We start from the raw sequence: 14,443 nt of genomic DNA, 5'->3' as shown, positions 1-14,443 counted from the left end.
ATACATACTATATAGAGTATGAAAATACTTATCATAACCTGCAAGATCTCAAAAATTCATTACGCCATAATATCTCGTAAATAAGGGCATGACATCCCAAAATCCCAAAATCTCAACAGTAAAATAAGTAAAATCAGGTGCTCAACAATCTATAGGTATCAACAGTGTGGAAGTCGAAACCATTGATTGTGATGGTGGCGGAGAAGCAAGGGATGACCAATAAATAATAGTACCAATTCAAATAACGCGGTCAGAAGAAGAAAAATAGAATAATTCAATCAAGAGAAATGTTAGCCAGACTCGCCTCAAACGCAGTCTGGCAGGACTCTTCAGTCTCCACCCACGTGTAAGTTGGCTTGTATTATTAAATGCAATTTTGGATCCCACAATTATTTCAATTAAGGAAAATAAACGTTGCAATTTAATTTTAGTTTTCTCTTTCTAGCTCAGCCTTTCCTCATCCTTCTCGATAAAGCCGAGAGAACCTGAATTTTTTTGTTTGTTTACAATCGAACGACCTGTTATCATGCTCAAAAACTAACTTATCTTTGACATTTTCCGGAAATAATAGGAAGTTGGTTTGATGGACGTTCTTTACTTATCATAAATGACAGATTTTTCAGTTTCTTTACCTCCTTAAAACCTTTAGCTTATCGTTCTAAAGTCATGTAAAAAACTGTCTATGTTATTTTTTGGGGAACTTTAACGAAAAAATTTCGATACTATTCATTTTAACGAAAAATCATATTTTTACACTACAAAGTCAATCCTAGTAATATTCATTTTATCATTTATTTTGTCTTCATCGTTAAAATTCAAAATTTTCAAACGTTTTTTATTATTTTTCCTTATTTTTTACCATTGAGTGGGATAATATGGATTAATTCTCCACATTGCAATTAGTCAGATTATTTACTTAAGGAAAAAGAATGGCTTCTTCGGTTCACTTTTTGCCCAGAAAGTAGAACTTACATCTGGAAGCAAACCAAGTCAGGTTCGCAGGTAACTGACTAAAGCTAAAAGACCTCCATTGATATATTTGAATTAATTAGATTCAACTAATATCTCTTCGGGCAGTTGAGCTACTTCACAGAAGTTATTGTTATGCATGCATAGATAGGGCCATGACTATGATATTTGTAACTTCAATTGTGCTGCATGCGTGTACTAGGATGCAATTAATTTTTTATTTTTGGAGAAAACAAGGATGCGACTAATTAGGGTTTTAACTAGTGATCAAAATGGAAATTGTGTGTATGACTATGAAGAGCATTGATTCTTCACGAGTGGGTGAAAATTTATGTTGTTCAATTAAAAATGTATCTACATTTATAGGTCTATTTTGAAATAATTGGAGAACTTTTAAGGGGATATATACGAGTATAGTTTTTTTAGTGTAAATAAGCATTTATTTACAAGATATATAATAAATTTACATAAATCTACCTAAGTATCCGTCTAGGCCCTGCCTAGTCGCCTAGCACTTGGCCCCTATCCACCGTCCCACTAACTTCTAACGTTTTTTAGAACCTTGCCGATGACTAAAGGAAGAAGAAGAACAAACAAAAAAACGCATATGAGAAAAGTGTTCCACTTTCCAATAAGTTAAAGTGTGATAATGATATGGATTTTAGAAATCTTGAATGACGTGAAAGAGTTAGGATGGAGATGTAAGAAAAACATAGATAGGATGTAATATTATTTTGTTTTAAATCTTTATTGGAAATCTTTGGTGGCGTGACTGGGGTGGAGGGCATGCGCCACTGCCTCACTTGCTGCCATTTGGTGCAGACTGCAATCTGTGCTGCAGCTATCTTTCTCTTTCTAGGCCACAGCTTTTTGCTTGTTCAACACTTCAAAGAGTGCATGGGGCTTTCTGTCCTTCACATACACGGCCAGACGAATGGGATGAGATGGGATTTTCTTTTTCTTTTTGTTTTTCCGTTTTTTGAAGAATAGATAGAATGTTATTTGGTTTTTAATCTTTAATAATCACCCACTACTTCGACGTGAGGTTTTTATCATTTCAAACAGATTGGAATATACGTACATTATATACATATATACGTGTGCGCTATACATTTATATAAATTATCGGGATAATGTTTTATTATTTTTTTACTTAATAGAATCACATATATATATATATATAATTTTTAATAAATTGTGTGTTTTATTATTGTTTAGTCAGATTCAAACCCACTTTAAAATTTGAGTTGAATTGATGTTGATGGGTCTCTAACTCTCTGTATAGAAATGACTACACATGGAGCAAGCCCGCTTATTTAGCTGCTAGTAATACTAATCAAGGATTGATCTATGCCACACGTTAAGGTGCTGATGACAATGATGCTTGACCTCGCATTGGAAGGCTTTCTATTTGATAATGCATATCTGTGACCCGTTGATTATGTTCCGCGATCCGCCAACTTTGTTCCACGAGCTATTCAATTTGTGATTCCGACTCAATCTTTGAACTGAAGGGTTCCGACATGATTTGGTATGAGAAGTGATTGAATGAGAAAGTGAATATTTGCATCCGATTATGAGAATTTATTAATAATAGTCAAAATTTAACACTTAATTTTATAAATGTTATTTTTTTATAAATTATTTCAAATATAGCAGAAAAATCACTTAAATACCCTTATAATTAAAACCAAATAAACATAAGAGACAACATCCTATTAGATCAAAATAAGAAAAAATGAGAGGCACATTTCGTGATGTCAAACCAACTGTAAATTGAAAACAAAAAGAAGTTGTCGGATGAAATTGAGAAACTCCATCTCACCAAGAAGAGAAGAAAAGAAAGAAGACTAAAGGCTCTAGGCTTTGGAGGAGTTTGAGTTGCTGCAAAGAAAATCAGGCCATAGGGAGGTGGTACAAGATACAAGGATGTTCGGGGCTTCCATCTTTTCATTTCAAAACCTTGAGTTCCTAGCTCCCAAAATTGCCCAACTTAACATCAAAAAGAGGTCGAAATTTGGGAATAATCTGTGAAACACGGACACATATACAGTGATACGATACAACATGGTGATACAAAAAATCTCTAAAAAGTAGAATACGATACACGATAGATGCGACAATTAAAATTATATAATAATAAACAAAGATAAAAATATATATAATTTAGAACATATTTTGATAAAATAAAAATATATAACTTAGAACATATTTTGATAACACAAGATCAATCAAATTCAAGTTCATTTGATTTGTTAGAGAAGAAAAGTTGAAAACCTAATTCTTGGCATACATAAAAGAAGGGTGACAGTTGTATACATAGTTTCAATTAGAGATTGGTTCTTCATAATTCATATTCTCTGATTTCAACTAAAGCTATGTCACTTATTAATTTTTTCTTTTTAATTTCTTATTTGAAAATGTAAAAGTAAAAGCATGATACTTGTATCCCAAATGTGGGATACGTGTATCCGTTAAGTTAAAGTGTGTTCATTAATTATGATATGTGTCCGACAAGTATCTGAGAGTATTTGACAAGTATCATATCTGAAAATGATCGGATACAAAATATGTAACCAAAGTAAAGTATCCGTGCATCATAGGGGATGATAGTTCTTCAAACAACGATGCAGAGGAGATCTATTAAATCATTTCGGTTTTTCTATGTAAATGGGTTTTGGATGTTGAGGGCATTTAGATCTATTCAAGTCAATTTTCTGTTATATTTGATTTTTTTTATAAAAAGTGACATTTATGAAAATGTGTATTAAATTTTGGCTATTATTAATAAATTCTCTCCAATTATATATGTGAAATCCCGTTCCTGGATTTCATTGTTATAATCTAAGTATTTGTATTATTAAGATTTTATATTATTTTTCTAGAATTTATTTTAATTTGTTTGAATTTAGATTTTAATTAAACTAGTTACGAAGTTTGAAGTTTGAAAATTAATTATTTAAAATCCGTAGACCTTTTGAGGTCACAGTTTATATTTTTGAATAGAGCTCGATCTCAAGAATGGGTAGGTGCAGACCGTTCGTTAAATGGAATTATAACGAAAGAGTTATTAACGTTTGAAGTTAGGGACATTTTTGTAATTTTGGCCCCATCTAGAAGGCTTCAGATTTTCTGGAGCAATGGATGTGCCACGTGTGTGGCTGTGATGGAAGGAAGGGAGTGAAAATGAGGGGGTGGACAAATCAGGGAGGTGACGAAAGGAAGGGAGCCAATGAGAAAGGGAAGAAAGGAAGGAAATGAGGGAAGAAAGAAGAATGGGAACCCGGACCCCCTCAACCCGCGCTCTATTTTCGACATAACCCGGCCGTATCTTTCGATTCCGGCCACAATTGACGACAGGACTGGTGTCAAAATGATCCTTACTTCGAACCCATTCGTTTGCTCTCCTATTTCCATTTAAAAAACTGATAAATTAGATTGATTTTAAGAGAAACCGCACGGTGGGTGCGGCGAGTTTGGCTTCGATTCACCAAAACCTGAAGCTAACTTCGTCCATCTTCACCACAATTAAACTCCCATCGAGGTTTGCAACAAAACCAAAACGATTTTAGACGCAGCCAAGCACCAGAGGTGACCGATCGAAGCCACCTATATCTAGGGTTTTCGGCAGGTCTGTGGTGATTTGAGGCTTTTCACGACCAAATTGTTCCTTCTCACATGTATGAAACTTGCTCCACTCATTGAGATCTACATTTCTATAAAATGTGGTAATTTTTTAAAATAGTTGAATTTTCTATCGAGTCAAAGCGAGCGACCACCACCTGCGGCGGCACGTGGTCAGTGGGTCATCGATGCTATTTTATGCTATATTGATATCTTGATTTCAGATTTGATATCTATATGATGTGATTTGATTATTGTGAACCTAGTTTCATTATGGTACATCACTTTATTATTATTTGAATTGACGATCCAACCGTTGAATTGATACCAAACTTTATTACGTGCTAGTATGTAATATTTAAGGACAATAGAAACTTACGGATCGGGAATCCGACGTACTGATCTTCCCGAATTGGATTTCTAAATTTGTAAAATTAAACGTTGACCGTCACTTGAATTTGCAATTGGCGGAGATCCAACCGTTGGATCGTAATGAAGTGTTAGTATATTGTTATAGAAGTATAATGTGGACTTCGAGAAGTTGCGGATTGGAAATTCTATATGCGGATCTTCCAGATTAGATTATTAGGGTTGTGGACCCTACCCTCTATCTTGATCGACGGTTGGCTTTTTAGTCAACTAGCCTGAGTTATTCTAGCGTGTTGGTTGTCTTAAAGTGTTGTTGAGAACTCATGAAGTTTAGTGGGCTCATCGTGTTGACATGTGTCTCGATCCTGATTCTTCCAAAGAGAAAAGATAGTTTCGTTATTGTGATTTGACTATGGATTGGAAACATTTATGAAATGTGCTTTGACGTGCATATTTGAATGTAGTTTGATTTGCATGATTGGTATGATGTGATGAAATGTGAGGGTTAGTAGTGGATCATTAACCCATTTTTTCATGGATTTGTTGCTTTGATATTGTTTCATGTATCAATTATCGAGCCACAAATTAAATTTTTTATTTGCAAAGGGCTTACGTTGTGAGAACACGTATTTTTTTTTAACTCCATCAAACTCCATCATTACCTTCCATTATTTAAAGCTTTCTCAAACCCCACCAACTCTCTTTTTCGGACAAAGATTGTCTGTCCTCCAGGTGCCCTCCTCGTGCCATTCTGTTTGTGTGATCACAGTAAAGTCACGTCAACATTTTATATTACTATTCATTTTTGTCTTATCATATCTATAAAAAAATTATATAAAATTTTGCCATGACTTAACCGTGATCATATAAAACAGAAAGGCACGGAAAAAACACCGAAAATGGAGGGCAGACAATCCTTATCCCTCTTTTTCTCCCCACTTTCTTCCCTCTTGCCGTGTCCTTGTCTCTTCCAAACTCTCGATTTTTGTTAAACTATTAGACTTGTTGCCACCTTACTCCCACTTACCAAGATAAACTATCCTATTATTATTTTAATATTTTTCATTGTATGATTGTTTTGCATGGACGGTGGAATCCACATCTCCTTTGTCCCGTGTCCTCTTCTCCTTTCTTTTTCTGGAACACCCCATTTCTCCCTCGTCTCCCACTTCCCGCCTCATTTGGGGTGCGTTTGGTGCAGTGTCGGACTAAAAATATAGGATAATAAAAATAGTTCCTTTTTTTTTTACCAAAAAAAAAAGTTCCATTTTAATTTCTTTTCCATTAAGATATTAACAAAACTAATGGCCCTAATCAGCAACAACGTCGCACCAAGCAACAATATGGCACCAACATAGCACAAAGAAACTATATATTTTGATTAATTTCCTTAGAATTCCCAATTTTTGATGATGCTAATCAGCAACAACATAGCACCAAGCAAACCCGTGTGCAAAAAAAAATTAAAAAATTGAGGAAAAAAAAAAGCACCAAGCAAACCCATGTTGGAATAAAAATGGATGCGGGAGCGGAGAAGAAGAAGCAGGGGCGAAGCGAAAGGGGCTAAACGGAGATGGTCTTAGCGAGTCCTGTGGTTTGTGGAGGGTCTCACTAAGAACTCCTAGTAAGGCCTCTAATCCACGCAAGTCCCCTTTAGTCCCATTTAACTTAGTCCCAATACAAACCAAACATGGGACTACGTTAGTAAGTAGTCCAGTCCAGTCCAGTCCTAGTTAACGAGGCCAAACAAACGCCTCCTTGGAGTATAAATGGAGTAGGATTCTCTTCCTTTTTTCCCTCCCCTTCTCATTTGTAGTATAAATGGAGTATGTATTAAGACTTTATTTCAATTATGACTTTTAGAGTAATTATACACTTACCACTTATTTGTACTTTCATTTATACAATTTGTCTAATAAAGATATGACTCGTTAACGCATGTGTGTCTTATTTTTGCTAACAAAATGGTACAAATAATTGATAAGAGTAGCATTTTTTAGACTTTTAACTTTGAAATTGACTCTCTTTATTCAAAATTTATCCTTGCGTAGGTGTTTTTAGTTTTGGTATGAGCATGCATCCAGTTGAAAGTAGTTTTATAGGGACCTGGCTTCTCTTCCCTCCCACTTCCCATACACTCTCATCTTTTCCTATTTGTGCGGTCACGATTAAGCCACGTCAATATTTTATATTACTATTGCTTTTTGTCTTATTATTTCTATAAAAAAAAAATCAATAAAAATGTTGACGTGGCTTAACCGTGATCGCACAAAATAAAAGGGGATTAAAGTGTATAGGTAGTGAGAGGGCAGAGAAGCCGGGTCCGTTTTATAGGAAACCTTGCTTTGCCTTCAAATTAATTATTTTCATTCGTGATGAAATTTGTGTCAGACAACATTGAGATAAGGCAAAAGTAGTCATGATAATGCAGACATCAAATTTTCTAGCTTCGCCAACAAATTAAATTTTTTATTCGCAAAGGGCTTATGTTGCATATATCAAGGGTCATGTCAAATTGTACACATGACATGTGACTCTTAAAGTCAGACGATTCATCAAGAATGACACATATTGATATCTGACAAACAAATCAAATCAAGTACAAACGGGACAAAATAACCCTAATTTGATCAAATTAATTCTAGGCGAAGAATAAACCAAACCCAATTTTTTGCCTATAAATACTAGGCACTCATTCATAAGTGAAGGAGGGGAAAGGAAGCAAGTCCACACACCTACATCCTCACACTCAAATGCTGAAAATCCCAAACAGTCAGGAGATTCATAAAGCTTTATGCATTTGTCACCATACTTGCGAAGAACCATCAAGCACAGTTACATGTGCCAATTCTTCCATCGCCATAAGCCAAACTCTAGCAGCGCTCATTGGTTCAGAATACTCATAAAGCTCTCTGCATTCCTTGCCATACCCGTGAAGAAACATTAAGCACCAATACGTGTGTCGGGTCATCCATTGCCACAAGCTAAATCCTTACATCATTCGTTGATTCGAGATCAAGTCACTGCGACCATCGAATCAACAACTCTACCCATACAACCCCATATCAAATTAGAGGATTAAAAATTTGTATCAGATATTGCAACCCTAAACTTTCATTGATACAAAATTTATTTTGTCACGTATTCTTATTTTATTGATTGCATAAATTTGTATTTAAAAATACATGGATGTATAACGATTTCCACATGTTGTGAGCAAAAGTTTGTTATATTGGTAGCAAACATATTCAAGATTTTTGGTATAACGAAGACCAAGTTAAAGATTTTCGGGTGAATGGAAAGGAGACAGAAGCATTCGGAGAAGATTTTCTGCTTAGAGATTTTCCTCAATTCATATCTCATAATTGCCACGTGTTTTCTCTGCACGGGGTAATGGCCCACTTATCCCAAGAGTATGTTGGAGAGGCCACATTATTTTCATGAAAAGAGCTTGGACTAAGTTTTTTATAATAAAAAATCATATTATAACTTTATTTAATTAAAAAGACCTAACTTTTAATGAAAAACCCTTAAATTTAAAAAAATTGACAAAAGTGTTATAAATGGGCAAAATTTATAGAGAGATAACCTTTACTCGGTGAAGGAACGAAGCAGTTGCAGAGTAATATACCGACACAAGCTGTTGCAGAGGAAGTAATGTATATTATTGATATTAGATATATTTCTCTTTTCTTTCTTCTTCTCATTCACTCATCTTTGCACAATTGAAGTGCTCTATTTATAGAGCTACTTCAATGAAAAATTACAAAACATTACTATTTAGCTTATGAGTATATAGTATACACATGTGATACTTTACTATACACATTACTATACACATGTGGGCAAACATACTCATTATTTACAACAAAAAGAACTTAAATTTTAATAAAAATGACATAATGTTAATAAAAATGACAAAAAACTGACATGTGGACTTACGGTACACTGTTTATGAAACTTACTACACTGTTTATGAAATTTAGAACACTGTTTATGAAACTTACTACATTGTTTATGAAAACTTACAGCACTGTTTATGAATACTTATTACAAGGAGTACTTCAAAAATCATGCAGCAGGCATAGGAGGGACTACTACGGAAGTTGCTTGTGAATTCCCACTAGGAAGTTATATTTGTAAGTACTTCAAAAAGATGGGTGACCCACTAGGAAGTTGCTTGTGAATTCCCAAAAACAAAACCATGAGGGCGTGGTCGGGGCTCAAAGAGGACAATATCGTGCTACGGTGGTGGAGCGGACTCGAGAAGTGATCCGCCCCGGGCTGGGATGTGACACTTTATCATGCAACACATGATCAAGTTCAAATTATAGTCTGAATATAGATAGAGAAAAAACCACATACAAATATACAGAATGACCAGTCAATTTGATAAACGAAAAGCAACTCAGTGCAGAAAAATTGTAATCCGAATTTAAACGCAGTAGAGATTTTTTTTACGGTGATGTTAACTTACAGCACTGTTTATGAATACTTATTACAATGAGTACTTCAAAAATCATGCAGCAGGCATAGGAGGGACTACTACGGAAGTTGCTTGTGAATTCCCACTAGGAAGTTATATTTGTAAGTACTTCAAAAAGATGGGTGACCCACTAGGAAGTTGCTTGTGAATTCCCAAAAACAAAACCATGAGGGCGTGGTCGGGGCTCAAAGAGGACAATATCGTGCTACGGTGGTGGAGCGGACTCGAGAAGTGATCCGCCCCGGGCTGGGATGTGACACTTTATCATGCAACACATGATCAAGTTCAAATTATAGTCTGAATATAGATAGAGAAAAAACCACATACAAATATACAGAATGACCAGTCAATTTGATAAACGAAAAGCAACTCAGTGCAGAAAAATTGTAATCCGAATTTAAACGCAGTAGAGATTTTTTTTACGGTGATGTTAACTTACAGCACTGTTTATGAATACTTATTACAATGAGTACTTCAAAAATCATGCAGCAGGCATAGGAGGGACTACTACGGAAGTTGCTTGTGAATTCCCACTAGGAAGTTATATTTGTAAGTACTTCAAAAAGATGGGTGACCCACTAGGAAGTTGCTTGTGAATTCCCAAAAACAAAACCATGAGGGCGTGGTCGGGGCTCAAAGAGGACAATATCGTGCTACGGTGGTGGAGCGGACTCGAGAAGTGATCCGCCCCGGGCTGGGATGTGACACTTTATCATGCAACACATGATCAAGTTCAAATTATAGTCTGAATATAGATAGAGAAAAAACCACATACAAATATACAGAATGACCAGTCAATTTGATAAACGAAAAGCAACTCAGTGCAGAAAAATTGTAATCCGAATTTAAACACAGTAGAGATTTTTTTTACGGTGATGTTAACCTGTAATACGTATGTTTGCCAAAGAGTTCAGAGCCTGCAAAGCGGAATTAAAACCAACAAAAAATAAAAACGCAAACAACTCTGAAATGCACATTTCAAGCATACAGATTTTTAGCAAGAGCTCAAAATGTATAAGCAAAACTGTAAACACTCATCACTATGTACAAACACGTAATTCTTTAAAAAATATAAATTATCAATAAATAATTTCATATGAAAATATTTCCCATACGGCATTTAACAACTCTAAATTCGAAATTTTCAAATTTAGCATACCGTAAATGACCTGGATTTGTCTTTTAGCAGCAAGGACTTTGAAAAAGGGTATTCAAGCCTGAAAACAAAACACCCAAAATCACAAAAACGAAACTTCACAAAAAAAAAAAAACCCTTTCAAAATCCAAATTATAGTTCTAAATACATAATATCATTAATCAATCCCTTGTCAAATAAAAGGGTTGAAGGTGATAAGATATATGTAATATTCATTTAATATGCAGGAGTATTAGAAAAATAAAGCTTCAAGCACACATGGGTTTTATATTTATCAACACATCAACGTAAGCAAAAACTTTTCACACTACGAACTACTGTAGGTCATTTTTAGTTTTTTTATTTTTTCTTTCCGCTAAAAAGAATGAAAATTATTGGCATGTCAAGTATTAATTATGTTGACAGCATAACTCCAAATAATAAATATATATGTTGAGAGCATTCTACATTGAATGATAAAAGTTGTTTAAGCGCAAATAAAATTCATCTGACCAAGCTAGCTTATTAGCACTTTAGTCATCGTTTCGAAAAATATGTATACATATATCTGATGAAAACGCCATAAGTAATTATACCAGTCAACCAACAAAAACATAGGCATTATAATTGAAGGCTTTTATAAAAAGAAAACCAAGAACTAAAGTGCTAATAAGCTAGCTTGGTCAGATGAATTTTATTTGCGCTTAAACAACTTTTAAAAATTATTATGCATTATTTGAGTGAATTTGCTTGTTTGACCTCTAATGAAAATGAATTTAAAAATTATTTGATTCTGTAAAAAAATATTTCATTTTCAAAAACACAAAAAAAAAGACGAAAATTATAGAGAGAGAAAGAAACCAATGTTAATGTCTCTTTGATTTCTTGTGATTTATACAAGAGAATAGCATTCTGAAACACGTATAATGTCTTAATTTTTTTTTGTTGATGTTGAGTTATATAAATCATATGTCACTTGTGAGACATACAATTGTGTGTATCATACATCTGCATCAAATAATTGATTCTTTAGCAGAAGATCGGGTTTTATTAATTGGTTGCATTATCTTCGATGCAATGACTCAAATCTCACATTTGAGTTCAAAATAAGGTAAAACTCTCCAATGCATATAAGACTTAAAATTCATATTTGTGAAAAGTGAGTTAAATTTCGGTTTCAATATGAGATTTGAGTCCTTATTGGAACTCATGCCAATAAGAAAAAGTTCATTCAATATGAGAAAATAGGTTTAACTTTGAGTCATTTGCATCGGAGATGCTCTAACTAGGTTGTCTTCCGTAGACTTGTGGACTTTCTACATATGATAGGGATTTTACTACTCATGTGAATGCGATAAAAACCTCCTATTTTACTTACAAGAATCACAAGGTTGTTGTAGTATAAACGGATCTTGCAAGGTCATTCTCCACAGGGATTAGTAAATAATTCGAAACAAACCAGATTCCAATTAATTATTGTAAAGTAGAAATTTAGATGATTGATTTTATAACCTACTTAAATTAAAAACGAATTTAACTATTAAAGATGAGACAATATGCAATATTAAAACTAGAGAGAAAATAAAACAGTTTTGGGAGAATCAAATTAAGAAAACGGTTCCACCATCACCTAGCAATCCTATGAATTTTTACTCATTACTTATGATCTATACATGCCACTTTGAAGGTTAGATTTTCCTAATTCATATTCTACTTGGAACCTCCAACATAGAACGTATATCTAACATGCAACCCGTCCGGACATTCGGATCAAATATGAACATGAAAGACTCATTATGCTTTATGAAAATCCTTTGAAAAACCATGCAATCCTTAAGACGTGATATTCATCCTAAGCGAAATTACAATTATTAATCACAAGAAGCCAGCGTCAATTTCAGGGAACCTTCCGACCAAAATTGCATCAAATTACTTTTCTAAAGATCCAAATGGTGATCAGGCATTAAGACAATTAGATAGTTTTTATCCCGATGATTAACAATTCAAAGTATGCATGCAATCAATCATAAGCAATTAACTAAAAATCACATATTCATGCTGAGGCTCAAGGCTTCGCCCTAGCACAAGGAATTAGTTACGCATATTCATAATGGAAATCATAGAAAATATTATTAAGAAAAGGATTGAAAACACCTTAGAGTAGAAAATCTCCAAAACTCTAGCAATTCTTTCTGTCTCCCAAAATTGCATAAAAGAAAAACGTCCCCAAGACTGTAGACGGCTAAGCAATATATTTGCCAAGCCTCCCACCAAACCCTAGGAAACTAAAATTAATTCTCCAATAAAATAGGAAACATAACCGTAAATTAAATGGTAAAATTCGCCAAAAATCTGAACAGCCACGTTTTGGACCCATAAGCTGCTCCAAAACTGGCCCAATATAGCTGGATTTAATGTTTGGAATATTCTGAACACTTCTCCAGAAGGCCACGAACCCATCCGAGGTCATCTTGGGCTCCAAAAACGCAATTTAAGCCCAAAAACGTCATTTCCAGCACTGCACATCGCTTCTTTATTTTATCACCAGAAAATAACCGCTTGGTGGAAAAATCCCAAATTTTGATACGATCAAGCTAAGTGACTCACAAACGTCCTCCAACTGGAATTACTCCAAAATTCGTCCATTTGATCCTGTTTTGCTCCAGAGGAAGTCAAAAGTCCTATATTGAAAATACAATTCAAAGTATCAAAATTCTTCCAATATATTAACCAAAATATACTAAGATTAGGGTAAAATATATAATATAAAATCTACTCATCAAATACCCCCAAACTTAGCTTTTTGCTTGTCCTCAAGCAAAACAAAATAAGAAACAATAATGAAACAATAGACCTTCCATAAATTAGCCTCAAAGCAATCTAGAGACAGTCACCAAACTTAAGAGAATTAAACATTTTTCAAAATAAAATTAACCAAACCTTACACAACATTCTCAAACGTAATGAGTGACATAACCAATATCAATACAACTTACTCAACCCGGATAGGTATATGCAAACTAAAGCTTCCACTTCAAATCTTCTACCATGAATATCACTCACACAAAAAATCACACATTAAAGGGCAAAGTGTTTCACTCAATCATGATAAGCAATATAAAACCCCATAAGCTTGCTCTTCATATCAACTCTCCACTAATGTAAATCAATGCAACACCAAAGATCAAAGGTCTTTATAAAGGTTGTAACATTAGGCTAGGGTCTGAGCTATCAAAGAAAGGATAGGGAAAAACTAAAGCTTAAGAAATACCAAGATATCTTCATAATGTAATTCGGTTGGCCCTTTTTTGAAACTTGAATCTTCTATTATTGGCGTCCAGGACTCATGTCATGAGGATGGAACAATTTCGAACTCTTCTTTTCTAATTCTTTTTTTTTTTTTTGAAGAATAAAAATAATACTATACATGGTACCTCGGTACACGCCACTTCTTATTGTAGAACCCAACCTTTATCTTCCTTGATGTCCACTTGGTATCCCTTAAGTTATAAGGTATGGCTAAAATAGGTTAAATGTGTCGGGATGAATGTGGGTGATGAAAGAAAAGGCTAAGTGTTTGGCTTCAAAAAGGGTAACTAGGGAAAATGAAACATAAAAAAGGTGGTTAGAAAGGCTCAAACGATCCAAACATGGCCTTTATCATCTCTCTAATGTTGCATGATTTAGGATTTCGCCTCAAGAGATATTGGAGCAAGTTCTAGTGAATGATAATGCTATCATGAAACTCACAAGAAAGAATATGCAAGAGGCTCAAAATCTCACAAGGGTTCAATAAGTTTTCACTTTAAATCCACATATAATTTTCTAAGTAAGAAATAATCATACTGACATTGGTTATT

General features: G+C 34.3%; 1 protein-coding gene across 1 annotated transcript in view; it reads left to right on the top strand.

Annotated features, from left to right (window-relative positions):
• The window catches only part of LOC126587355 (SNF1-related protein kinase regulatory subunit beta-2-like), a 31,951-nt gene that overhangs the window by 15,302 nt on the left and 2,206 nt on the right, over window positions 1–14,443 (top strand). The gene's annotated exons all lie outside the window — the stretch shown is intronic.

The sequence above is a fragment of the Malus sylvestris genome, chromosome 10 (genome assembly GCF_916048215.2).
Source record: "Malus sylvestris chromosome 10, drMalSylv7.2, whole genome shotgun sequence".
NCBI lineage: Eukaryota > Viridiplantae > Streptophyta > Magnoliopsida > Rosales > Rosaceae > Malus > Malus sylvestris.
This window is presented reverse-complemented; position numbering and strand designations above follow the sequence as displayed.